The sequence below is a fragment of the Aegilops tauschii genome, chromosome 1 (assembly GCF_002575655.3).
Source record: "Aegilops tauschii subsp. strangulata cultivar AL8/78 chromosome 1, Aet v6.0, whole genome shotgun sequence".
Taxonomy (NCBI): Eukaryota; Viridiplantae; Streptophyta; class Magnoliopsida; order Poales; family Poaceae; genus Aegilops; species Aegilops tauschii.
This window is the reverse complement of record NC_053035.3, coordinates 286,765,637-286,779,710: the sequence shown is the minus strand read 5'-3', so window position 1 is coordinate 286,779,710 and position 14,074 is coordinate 286,765,637. Positions and strand designations below refer to the sequence as shown.

The 14,074-nt window shown below is 42.4% G+C and overlaps 1 long non-coding RNA gene across 1 annotated transcript; it reads right to left on the bottom strand.

Annotated features, from left to right (window-relative positions):
- Positions 1-1,096: 1,096 nt before the first annotated feature.
- LOC109733523 (uncharacterized) lies at positions 1,097-10,494 on the bottom strand. The gene is made up of 3 exons (XR_002225644.4): positions 10,060-10,494; positions 2,459-2,553; positions 1,097-2,040 (listed from the first exon to the last, which is right to left on the bottom strand). It is a non-coding gene; the product is annotated as an uncharacterized lncRNA (long non-coding RNA).
- Between the last annotated feature and the right edge of the window lie 3,580 nt (positions 10,495-14,074).

Below are 14,074 nucleotides of genomic sequence, written 5' to 3'. Positions count from 1 at the left end.
CTTCGGGATGACTCCAGACAGGTAAACCTCCTCCATGACATATGGGCCTTCCCATTTTGAGAGGAGATTTCCTACAAAAAGTCTAAAACGAGATTTGTACGAAAGAACATATTCTCCGACTTTAAACTCACACTTTTGGATTCTTTTGTCATGCCATCTTTTAACCTTTTCTTTGAATAACTTTGCACTTTCATAAGCTTGGGTTCTCCATTCATCTAACGAACTTATATCAAATAACCTCTTTTCACCAGCAAGTTTGACATCATAGTTGAGTTCTTTAACTGCCCAATATGCTTTATATTCTAACTCAAGAGGCAAATGACAAGCTTTTCCATAAACCATTTTCTAAGGACACATACCCATAGGATTTTTATATGTTGTTCTATAAGTCCAAAGTGCATCATCTAATTTCTTAGACCAATTCTTCCTGGACCTATTAAAAGTCTTTTGCAAAATTTATTTTATTTCTCTATTACTAAGTTCAACTTGACCACTAGACTGAGGATGATAGGGTGATGCAATTCTATGGTTAACATCATACTTAGCAAGCATTTTACGGAAAGCACCATGAATAATGTGTGAACCACCATCAGTCATTAAATATCTAGGGACTCCAAACCTTGGGAAAATAACTTCCTTAAGCATTTTAATAGAGGTGTTATGATCAGCACTACTAGTTGGAAAAGCTTCTACCCACTTAGTAACATAATCAATAGCAACCAAAATATGTGTATACCCATTAGAGGAAGGAAAAGGTCCCATGTAATCAAATCCCCAAATATCAAATGGTTCAACAGCAAGTGAATAATTCATATGCATTTCTTGACGCTTGCCGATATTACCTATTCTTTGACATTCATCACAAGAAGAGACAAACTTATGGGCATCCTTGAAGAGAGTAGGCAAATAAAATCCAGATTGCAATACCTTGTGAGCAGTTCTATCTCCAGCATGATGCCCTCCATAAGCCTCGGAGTGACATTTCCGTAGGATTTGTCCCTGTTCATGCTCAGGTACACAACGTCTAATAATACCGTCTACTCCTTCTTTATAAAGATGTGGGTCATCCAAAAGTAATGTCTTAAATCATAGAAGAATTCTATGGTGGTACATGTCATGTGATAAATGTCACAAATTGGTTACCAAGGAAACCAACAAGTACTATTGCAAGAGTGGTGGTATATATATATATCCAGAAAAGGTCACACCTCGGTAAGCATATTATATTACTAAAATATGAACACGAACAGTTATATTATATTTACTCTCGACTAACATGAATGGTATGTTAGGTATCATATTCGGCTCCAAATTAGTGACCATACGTCTACTACAAGTCGCACATTATTTGACGAGGAGGCTACAAGATTTCTTAATACATCTACATCTAACTTGCTGGACTTGCTGGATGGAAAATCGGAAGAAGCGCCAAAGATTATTCAACAAATATGTGAAAAAAAAACTTATATTTCAATTCAAACTCAATGATAGTAATCTCACATTTGGCACACAAAACTATGCAGTAAAAAGAACATTTGTGCCTGATGATAGGCTTGAAATGCTCTACTTGAACGATAAAGCCAAGGAGGAAAGGTTCGTTACCTTTGTTTCAAAAATAAAGTACCATCTTTAGAATTCCATGACTAATTGATCTTACATTTGTTGCACCGGAATTGATGGATGATGATGTGGACACCATGGTAATGAAGAAGCAAAACATGCCAGATAAAAAGGTGATTGATTTTTTGACTACACACACTTCAAATTTTAGAGATGTGTATAATTTTTAAAATATATATGTATGCAGTCATAGAATAATAAATTTTCACCTTCCTGCGAACTGGTTCCTGTGAGAGAGGAGCCGCGTGACAGCAATGGTTCTACATTAGACAGAGACAAGCTTCAAGAAAAAATATCATCATCATCATCACGTGAGCTCCGTAGTGGCAATAAAAGGAGACTAAGATCTGTTGCAATATCAGATGACTCAGAAGATGAATGCACTGAGACAAATTTGCCAGAACAAAAGAAAAAAGGTGTCTGCAAGAACAAGAAGCATGTTAGTGCAAAATCGAAAAATACAGTGCATGAAGATGAAGATGAAGTACGGAAAGAAAGGCCCACGAGAACAAGGATGTTGTCTAGATAATAGTTGGATTAGTAGGTTATGAAATAAATATTATGGCAGTTTATCTGTATCGACCAAGATATGTCCATGTAGTTTCCTTTATGTAAATGCTATTTTAGACAAATCTGTACGAGGACAGCACAATAGATAGGAACATACTACAAGACTATAGTTTGACGGTTATGATTTACTTTACAATTTGAAGAAACTATACTTGGGCAACTCTATATGAGAAGACCAGAGTTTGACGCATTATGATTCACTTCACAATTTGAAGAAACTATACTTTGGCAAATCTATATGAGGCCAGCACAATGGACATGACCATACCTTGCTTCAGTAACTTGATAGTAGATCCGGATATAAGCAAATGAAGGTCCTCTATGCTGTTGTACAGACCGCTAGCTTTGCCCAGCAACACCATTCTAACCAAAAAAAATCCCACATTTAAACTAAGCAGCAAAGTTAATCCAATATCTAATCACATTAATTGATTAGGTGACTAAAAACTTGTTGGCAACTGGAAGATTGTTTCTCGGTTACTTGATAGGGTGACCAGAGGTTACTTGAGAAAATTCTGCATGCGAGCTTCTGCTCAACAAACCTATACCCAAATTAATATCCAAGGTGCCATATTAACACACAAAAGGTAATCTAATTACCAAAGCATAGCAGAATAATCCATCAAATAATTTTGGCAAAAGCTTTTTAAAAACTCAAATAGCATGAAAATACATGGATACAAGACTATCAAAAAGCAGTTCATATTGTAAGTTCTACAAATACGGTTAGACATTGTAACACCCCGCATGTAACTTGCCATATTTGTAACTCCGACTCTTGCCATTTCTGGCTATGTGAGATGTTTTTCCTCCGTTGTTGGGTTTTGTCTTTCGTTTTGTATTTTGTCATGTCATGCATTTTCATATCATGTCTTCATGTGCATTGCATTCGCATACGTGTTCGTCTCATGCATCCGAGCATTTTTCCCGTTGTTCGTTTTCCAATCCGGCGCTCCTATCTCCTCCGGTGCACCCCTCTAGTTTTCTTTCGTGTGCGTGTGTTAAACTTTCTCGGAATGGACCGAGGCTTGTCAAGTGGCTTTATTATACCACCCGGAGACTACCGGTCAAGTTTTGTTCCATTCGGAGGTCGTTTGGTACTCCAACGGTTAACCGGGCCTCCGCAATGTCCATTTGATTGTCCAGCAAAACCCCCTCTAAAACCAGCCCAAAACCCACCAAACTCTCTTCCATGCTCTAGGTCATTCGATCACGATCGTGTGGGCGAAAACCGCACCTCATTTGGAGTCTCCTAGCTCCCTCTACCTATAAATAAGTGGGCATCCCGAAAACGAAACCGCAGTCTAACCCTAGCCCTCGTCCCACTCCGCCGCCGGACACGTCCGGGCGGAGCCGGACACGTCCAACCGCCCCGCCGCCGCCACGTGTCGCCGCCGGGTCCTCCCGCCGCGCCGGCCCGCCGGGCCCGTGACCGGCCCCCTCGGCCCGCGTCCGCGCCCCGTCCGCCGCCTCCCCGCGCGCCCTCCGCCGCCGGCCATCGCCGCCTCGCCGCCGCGGCTACGCCGGCCGTGCCCGCGTCGCCGGCGACTCCCTGCGGCCGCCCGTCGCCGGGGCCCCGCCGCCTCCCTCGCCGGCCGGCGACCCCCACCGCCGGCCGCGCCCTCCGGCCTCGCCTCCTCCTCTCCCTCCTCTCTCCGGCAGAGGACGCCGGCGAGCTCCTCTGTCCCGAGCGACGAGCTCAGGCCCGACCTCCGGCCCAGATCCGATCGAGTGGTACTGCCCGTTGACCTCCCCCTCGCGTCCGTTTTTTTCCTAAGTCTCTAAATTCCCTCAGCAAGTGCCTATGTTCGAGATGCGATAACTTTGTGCGTGTAGCTCCGAATCGTGCGTGTAATATATCAAATTGTTCGTCTCGTGATGCTCCTCATTTTGTTCAATTGCACCATGTTCATTAGAGGTATTCTTGATGCCCAAATCTTCGTTGGAAGAGGGCTAGTTGCTGTTAATCTCTGGTTCTTATCAGAACTTGGAGATTTGTCATTTTTGTATCATTTATTCTGTGCATCTTTTGAGCATGAGCTCTACATGTGTTTTGAAGTATGCCATGCCATCTTTCCAATGGTATAGTCCATGTATTTTTGTGGTCTCTGTGGTGACTAGCACAAGCATGCAAAGTAGGCCCCGTAATAATTCTGATTTCAGAGACAGTGATTTCTCTAAGTCCTAGTCTGCTGTAATTTTGTTGCCATGTAAACTTGATGCTATAGAGAGATCCATGCATATTTTGGAGATGTTCACTAAGGATGTTTTGTAGCTATAGTTGTAATTGATCCATTCCTGCAATTGTTTGCAATTTTAGAGTACCATAGCATGACTGAATCTTGCTCTACGTTTTCTATAAAATATTTCTGGCAGATTCTTAACATGACATGCATTTTTGCCAAGCTTATTGTAGTTGATCTATACATGCTATGTAATTGTTCTTGCCATGGATAGCTTCATAAACATGCCATATTGCTGTAGGTATGCTTGGTTTGTCATGCATTGCCCTGTAGTGAGTTTATCAAGCTCACAAAGAGGCCTACTTATTAATATTTCGGCCATGCTCTGTTTTCTGCTAAGTCTGAAACCTGATAACGAAACTTGCTATGTTTACATGTTTGCCATCATATCTTCTGGTCCTTTTTGGCGTATGGTCAGTAAGGGACTTTTGTCATGAGCATTTAGTAGAACACTACCATGCCTTGTTTTACTATGTTAAGTTCCTGTAGCATGTTGATTTCGTGCTCTGAACATGGCTACCTGATACTAATTTCTGGGAAAGGATGGTTAGGGGCTGACAAGGCTGAAATAGGAGACATGATATAGCAAGTGATAGGTAGCGAGCATGGCAATAGAGCGAACAACTAGCATAGCAAAGATAGAAGTGATTTCGAGGGGTGGTCATCTTGCCTGCAAGATTCTCAGAGTTGTCGAAAGCTTGATCCTCGTAAGCGTACTCGACACGTTCCTCGTTCACGAACTCGTCTCCCGGCTCTACCCAAGACAAGAACACAAACAAACGGAACCACAATGAAGAACGAGTAATGCACAAGCAACATGATGCAAGACATGTATGATATGCAAGATATGATATGCAATGCATATGCGTGCTCCGGAAGGAAAATGATGAACATGGCAGTAACTTGGCAAACCAAGCATTCCACTGGAAAGATTAGATGATTTCGGTCGAAATCGATATAAAGATCACCGGAATCGGATGCACGGTTTGCAAATGGCAACCAAAACAAGAATGACACTAGTCTGCGATAAACAGCAAGATAGCACTTAAAATGCAACAAGTAGCAATGCTACAGCACCCCAACATAGCAACAAAGCACATGGTAGTAATCTACAGGAGATGCTTGACAAAATATGAATACTGAGCTATGGCTATTTCACAACATATCAAGCTCAAACAAGCATGGCAAAAGTGCAAAAGATTACAGGTTCACAGACTTAGTGAAAAACTGGACATGGCAGAAATCAGCATCAGGTAGCAATGTTCAGAGCACAAAAACAACATGCTACAGGAACTTAACATAGCAAAACAAGGCATGGTAATGTTCTACTAAATGCACACGACAAAAGTCCCTTACTGACCATAAGCCAAAAAGGATCAGAAGATATGATGGCAAGCATGTAAACATAGCAAGTTTCGTTATCAGGTTTCAGACTTAGCAGAAAACGGAGCATGGCAGAAATATTAATATGTAGGCCTATTTGTGAGCTTGATGCACTCACTACAAGCAATGCATGACAAACAAAGCATACCTACAGAAAGATGGCATGTTTATGAAGCTATTCATGGCAAGAACAATTGCATAGCATGTATGGATCAACTACAATAAGCTTGGCAAGATTGCAAATAATATTAAGAATCTGCCAGAAATATTTTATAGCAAAAGTAGAGCAAGATTGAGTCATGCTATGGCATTCTAAAATTGCAAACAATTGCAGGAATGGATCAATTACAACTATAGCTACAAAACATCCTTACTTAACATCTCCAAAATATGCATGGATCTCTCTATAGCATCAAGTTTATATGGCAACAAAATTGCAGCAGACAAAGACTTGGAGAAATCACTAAGTCCCTGAAATCAGAAATATTACGGGGCCTACTTTGTATGCTTGTGCTAGTCACCAAAAAGACCACAAAAATACATGGACTATTCCACTGGAAAGATGGCATGGCATACTTCAAAACACATGTAGAGCTCATGCTCAAAAGATACACAGAATAAATGATACAAAAATGACAAATCTCCAAGTTCTGATAAGAACCAGAGATTAACAGCAACTAGCCCTTTTCCAACGAAGATTTGGGCATCAAGATGACCTCTAATGAAAATGGTGCAATTGAACAAAATGAAGAGCATCACGAGGCGAACAATTTGACATATTGTACGCGCGAATCGGAGCTACATGCATAAAGTTATCGCATCTCGAACAGGAGCACATGCTGATGAAAATCCAGACTTGGAGAAAAAAGGGGGGTTCGAGGAAAGTCAACGGTCTCACGGGGCGAGATCCAGATCGGGGCCGGGTCGCTCACCGGCGACTGTGAAGGAAGGAGAGGAGGCGCGGCGGCCCGGGGGAGGCGTGGCCGGCGGCGGGCGGAGGAGCGCCGGAGGAGGGGCGCCGGCGGGGGGGCCGGAGGAGGCGGCGCCGGGGCGGCGGGCACGGCGCCGGCGGCGGAGAAGGCGAGCCGGCCGGCGGCGACGGCGCGCGGCGGGGCCGGCGGCGGTGCGCGGCGGCGGCGCGGGCGGGCGGCGGCGCGGGCTCGGGCGGGCCCGCGGCGGGCTTCGCGGGCCGGCGGCGGCGGTTGGACGTGTCCGGCTCCGCCCGGACGTGTCCGGCGGTGGAGTGGGACGAGGGCTAGGGTTCGTCTGTGATTTCGTTTTTCGGGATGCCCACTTATAAATAGGTAGAGGGAGCTAGGAAACTCCAAATGAGGTGCGGTTTTCGCCCACACGATCGTGATCGAACGACCTAGAGCATGGAAGAGAGTTTGGTGGGCTTTGGGCTGGTTTTGGAGGGGGTTTTTGCTGGATACTCAAATGGACATTGCAGAGGCCCGGTTAACCGATGGAGTACCAAACGACCTCCGAATGGAACGAAACTTGACCGGTAGTCTCCGGGTGGTATAATAAAGCCATTTGACAAGTCTCGGTCCATTCCGAGAAAGTTTGACACACGCACACGAAAGAAAACTAGAGGGGTGCACCGGAGGAGATAGGAGCGCCGGATTGGAAAACGGACAACGGGGAAAATGCCCGGATGCACGAGACGAACACGTATGCGAATGCAATGCACATGATGACATGATATGAAAATGCATGACATGACAAAAAACAAAACGAAAGGCAAAACCCGACAACGGAGGGAAAAACATATCACATAGCCGGAAATGGCAAGAGGTTGGAGGAGACCAGCTGGTCGTTGGTGTTCTGCTTTCACTCTTCGGCAGACATCACATTCATTCACGAATTGAGCAATTTCTCGCTTCATTCGAGTCCACCAATACGACTGCTTGAGGTCATGATACATCTTCGTACTTCCAGGATGAATGGAAAGGAGAGAATTGTGCGCCTCGTTCATTATGACTTTCCTTAGATCACCTTTCGGAACCACAATCCGGTCCTCGAAGAACAAAGTGTCTCTGTCATCAATGCGATAGCACTTGTATTTGGAAAGACCCTTGTCGATACCACGTTTCACCTTCTTCACCATGGCATCAAGGAGTTGTGCCTCACGAATTTGATCTTCCAAAGTAGGAGATACTATGAGGTTGGCAAGAAAGCCTTGAGGAACAACTTGGAGATTCAGCTTGCTGAAAGCTTCACAAAGATCCGGTTGGAAAGGCTTGAGAATTAAGCTGTTGCAATAAGCTTTCCTGCTTAAAGCATCTGCAATGACATTTGCCTTGCCTGGAGTATATTCAATACTCGGATTGTACTCTTGAATCATTTCGACCCATCGAGTCTGCCTGAGGTTGAGGTTGGGCTGAGTGAAGATATACTTGAGACTCTTGTGATCAGTGAAAATGTCCACTTGTCTCCCCAACAAGAGATGTCTCCACGTAATCAATGCATGGACAACTGCCGCCAACTCAAGATTGTGCGTGGGGTAGTTCTTCTCGTTGGGCTTCAACTGCCGAGAGGTATAGGCCACAACTTTCTTCTCTTGCATTAACACAGCACCGAGACCTTGGAGAGAAGCATCACAGAAGATTTCATACGGCTTGGATTCATCAGGAGGAGTCAAGACAGGAGCTGTGACTAGTTTCTGTTTGAGAGTGTTGAAAGCAACGTCACACTCAGGAGACCAGACGTAATTCACATGCTTCTGTAGGAGGTTGGAAAGAGGCTTTGCAATCTTGGAAAAATTCTCAACGAATCTTCGGCAATAGCTTGCAAGACCCAGAAAACTGCGGAGCTGCTTGACATTTTGAGGAGGTTCCCAATCCAGAACTGCGGACACCTTCTCGGGGTTAACAGCGATGCCTTTGGCAGAGATGATGTGACCAAGGAAAAGAACTTCATCGAGCCAAAACTCACATTTAGAGAACTTCGCATAGAATTGATACTCTCTAAGCTTGTCGAGCACCAATCGCAAATGTTTGGCATGATCCTGCTTATTCTTGGAGAAGACCAAGATATCATCGAGATACACCAAAACGAATTCATTGGTATAGGGGTTGAAGATGAAATTCATCATCCGAGAGAACACCGGAGGAGCATTGACAAGGCCGAAAGACACGACAGTATATTCATAGGAACCAAAGCTTGTTCTGATTGCTGTCTTGGGAATATCTTCTTCACGAATGCGAATCTGATGATAACCCATACGAAGGTCAAGCTTCGAGAATACTTTAGCGCCCTTGAGTTGCTCAAATAGCTCATTGATGTTGGGGAAGTGAGTACTTGTTCTTGATTGTCTTCTTGTTCAACGGACGGTAATCGACACAAAGTCGGTCCGTGCCATCCTTCTTCTTGACAAAAAGAACACCACAACCCCGTGGAGAAGAACTCGGTCTGATCAAACCCAGACGTTCTTGTTCATCGAGCTGCTTCTTCAATTCCTTCAGCTCGTTTGGTCCAAGCTTGTATGGACGCTTGCAAACGGGTACAGTACCAGGCTATAGTTCGATAACGAACTCAACTGGCCGGTGCGGAGGCATACCCGGAAGCTCTTCTGGAAAGACATCTTGATACTCGCAAACGACTGGAATTTGAGAGATGGCATCCAATTCGCCCTTCTCATTGAGAGAGAAAAACCGAATGGTTTCATCACGAGCGGCAAAAATAATCACATCCTCAGACGAGTGTGTCAATTGAATTTCTCTGGCAGCATAATCAAGTTGAGCCTTGTGCTTAGAAAGCCAGTCCATCCCGAGAATAAAATCAATATCGCATCGTGGGCGTTACACATGCACTTCTTTCAGTTAATTTTTCTTCGTAACAAAACATCTATCTCATAAGGCCTTTGCAGTTTATAAGAAAATAATGAAAATAATTTTATTGGCACATCAGAACGAACTTCGGTTAATAAAGCCTTTTTTCAAATAAAAGGCAACATGAATAAATTATTTCTTGCTAAGAGCAAATTAAAAATACTATGTAGTAAAACACTCCTACGGATAAAATACAAGAAATAATCTTCATTACAAAGGATGCATATCATCAGTTGGAACTTATTTGGCAGTAGTCTGGCAACACCAGCAATGAGGAGGTCAGCATCTCACGCTCCTGTGTTGCTATTTGTATTCCATGATCTACTTATACTAAGGTTTCACCATTGCCCCTATATAATACCTATAGATATATGAGGACAATAGCAGCAATCCCAAACTCTCTCCCGTACCTCAGTTGTCAGATCCAACAATTCACCATTAGGGGGTGACTCTGTCAGTTCCCACACAGCCTCCTCCACGGGGCCAAACTGAAGCACCTCTGCCATAAACCTCTAGCCATCGGCCATGAAGAGCTTGAGCAGTGCAGCCGCCGTGTTTTACCTGCTAATCCCCATGGCCGCTCTGCCAGACTCGACGAGGTCTTCGAGGATCCACATCCTTGAGAACACGACGAACGCGTCCCCGCACTACACGCAATGACCGACTGCGCCAATACCTGAAGACAAATTCAAAGAAATGAATGGAGAAGTGGAGATGGCTTGGGAATTAGTTCCATGATGGAAAGCAACGAGATCCTCATTAGCCGGCTAATCGGAAAAGGTGGTGCATGCGAATGGATAAGGATGTTGTTGGGGATCGACTGAGCTACAAGAGAGGAGTCCTACGCGTGGATGTTGACCAGTCCGGGTTGTTTATACAAGTTGGTCATTTTCTAAATGACTAACATGGGCCTGATTTCCAAAAAAAAGGACTAACATGGGCCTCATCATAACTGCTGTGCCTGATTTACAACTAAGAAGCGTCGTACATATGTTCCAAACAAAATGGCGTACATACCTTCAAAGGAAAAAAAGGACGCACATTCCTTATAAAAAATGATGGGATGGGGAGCACGTCATACAATTTCTTTTTTAAATGAAGCACGTTCTACATAGTTTTGACTAAACTGACATGGGTAAAAAATAAAGATGCAACTTATATTAAAATTCTTATTATACGATTGGGTAGAATTGCTCCATAATTTCATACAAATTAGGTGGATCATACACATATAGTTCTAGAACAAATAAGAAATAAATGGACAGAAGATCTAACATATAATAGATAGGTAATTTAAATAAAAACAACCGCATGTATGAAGCTAAATAAAATACTACTACATAAGAAGGTTTCAAAAAACAATCATTTAAATATTTCGTGCATGTCACAAGAAAAATTCAACGTGTTTGAAAAAATTAAATGTGAATAATTTATCAAAAATATAAAATCTACATTATATTGCCAACACCATGCACAGTTTTCTATTTCTTCATCAATCTAATTATTACCATGTGTATCTTCCACTTAAAATAATATGCTTGTAAATCGCTACAGGAGTCTCATCACATATGAACTTGCGCCAATGAAATAAAACCGAACCGGGCAAATTAGTTATTTTCCGTTTCGGGGATGATAATAGTCACTTAAAATGGACCAAACAGTATAGTTTTCTAACAAAAACACATCGCAAAGACTGGCATATGTCATCCTATTATGTAAACTACCTTTAAATAAACAAACTAAAAAATACAAAACAACAACAATAAAAAAGTTAAATTTTAAAAACAAGTTTTAAAAAGTTAATCTAGCTGCGCAAATGCGCGAGTGCACCTGCTAGTTATTCTACATTTTGCAAAGAGTACATATAGATCAAATAATATTGAAAGAAACAGAGGATAATGAAGCTCAGGTGCAGACTGGTGATACATAATCAAATAGCAATTAATTAAGTACAGAGTTACAAGGCAAAAGGTACTGACAAGAGGAGCAGACATCAACGTGTGCAGTGGCATTGGTTTTATTCAATATTTTGGTAAGAGTAAATGTAGATATGAGGGCATGGCAGATAAGATGCAGAGTAATGTTAAACAATCAACTATCTCGCGATGCAAGTACAGTAATACCACCACCGTCCGTTATTACTTGTTGCTCAAATGGATGTATCTAGCACTATTAAGTTCTAAATACATCCAATTGATCAACAATTAATTCGATACAGAGGGAGTACATGGCAACGGGTACTTACATGAGCAATCCAAAACTTCATAACCATTGTGTTAATTCTACATTTATCTAAGAGTAAATATAGATCTTATAATTTCAAGCAAAGGGACGATAAAGAAGCGAACATTTACAGTGATGCTACATAATCAAACAACAATGAGTGTAAGTATGCTGACAAAGGGCAAGAGGTACTGACAAGAGCAATGCAGAGCCCAGTATTGTTGTGAGATCCTATGATCCTTTGAGCAAGCAGATTCATCTGAAATTAGTTTTCATACAAGAGAGAAGGTAAGGCACATGCAGAAATTTAGGAGTTCAAATTTTGAATTGATATCATAGACGGTACCTGACGCTGGGCTCTCAGGAGTTCTAATAGGGGTTTGACCAGTGGAGTAGGGGTAAAGTGTGGTACAGTAGGGCCTGTGTTTTCTGTGGCTGCTGATCTAACTGGTTTAACAGGTATCACTACCTTTTCCAAATACCTAGTTTGTACTCCTTGAGGATCTGCACTCACCCTCTTCCTTTTGGACATCTATTACGAAAGAACAACATTTGACTGGAAAAACATAGTATGACGACACATGGAATAGGGACAGAAAATGGATAGGGTATGGCATATACTCATATATGATGCTTAAACTAAGCAGATGGTGTAACAAAGTAGAAGTAGTGTAAGAGGTCAGATGCAAAATATGTGCGACCAATACAACCTTGCCAAGTTAGAGCAAGCACCTTGATGGGTGAATAAGATAAGCCATCCTCCAACATGCCAAGTTTGTTAGCCAGTGGATTGTTCCGCAATATTCCTCTCGTGCGCCCATTCTCATATTCATTTTGATAATGTTCAATACCTGACATGCATGAAAACATAAAAACAAGTGAGATTATCTTTGTAATGCAGAAGTGATTCTAATCCAATACTGCCTCCCTGTAAACCCCTTTGTGCTATCTCTGCAATTCTTCTGAGAGATGCCATGCATGCTGTAATTTGGTGTGTGCATTAATATAATGTGGCCTACTACTCAAAATATGAGAGCTCCAGAAGTGATGATGCTTCGCGGATGATAGCTTCAACATATAGTAAAGAAGAACAAGTCGACCTGACTTGACAGATTCAAAATATACTAAGGGAGAACAACTCGACCTGACCAGTCGACCGCAAATGTCTCTGCTACTTTTCCCAAGAAGGAACATACTTATTAAAGAAGAGAAGAGGATCATCTTAAAGAAGAGCAAGCAGATTGAAGACATTACAAGTCTTGCTATACAATGTCGGTTGCCCACCCATGATGAACCAGAGCGCACAGAGAAATACTATTCCTTCCGGTCTCTCCATATGTGGCTCACATGCATTTCGAAACTAAAGTAGGAACATTTAGCTGACCTATTAAACATCTCTGAGTTTTACTAATATCAGCATAATATCATATTTGAATTTGTACAACTAAGCTTGTTTAGCTCGATGGGTGGAGTAGTGCTATTACGACACGAACCACGTAGGATGATCGTGGTCATCATAAAATGGGGAAACCGTAAGCATGATGATCATAGTGTTGACCGTGGCAGTGGGATGGCAGATCTGAAGCTGCAAACTGCGCAAAGGGTAGTTAGCAACTGATCTTTGCTTTGAAATAACAACTAAGATTTGGTATGGACAAGAAAGTACAGTCAACAAGTGACAAAGAAATGCAATTCTGCTGTCTCTCTATATGTCGCGACATGCATTTGGAAACTCAAGTGGGACCTTTAGCTAACCAATTAAATGTGTCTGTTAACTAATATCAGTATCATATCACAATCATATTTGAACAACTAAGCTTTGGAATTTTGAGTGTTGTGTTGTTTAGCTTGAAGGGTGAAGTAATGCTAGTACGACATAAAGCAGTACAGTTGATAAAAGGGGAAAACCCTAAGCATCAAGAGTAAAATCAGGAAAGTGGAACTAGCTGGACCAGTGGGTGGCGCACATGCTTTTCGAAATGAATATAGGAACATTAGGGGACCAATTAAACATTCTCTGTTTAGTAATATGAGCATCATATCATATCCGTATTTCAACACCTAAGCTTTGGAATTATGAGTGGCATGTTGTTTCGCTTGATGGGTTGTGGTCTTGAGGAGCAGTGCTAGCACGACACGAAGCACCTACGATGATGGTAGTGAATATGAAGGGGGGAAACCATAAGCTTTACGAGTATAGTA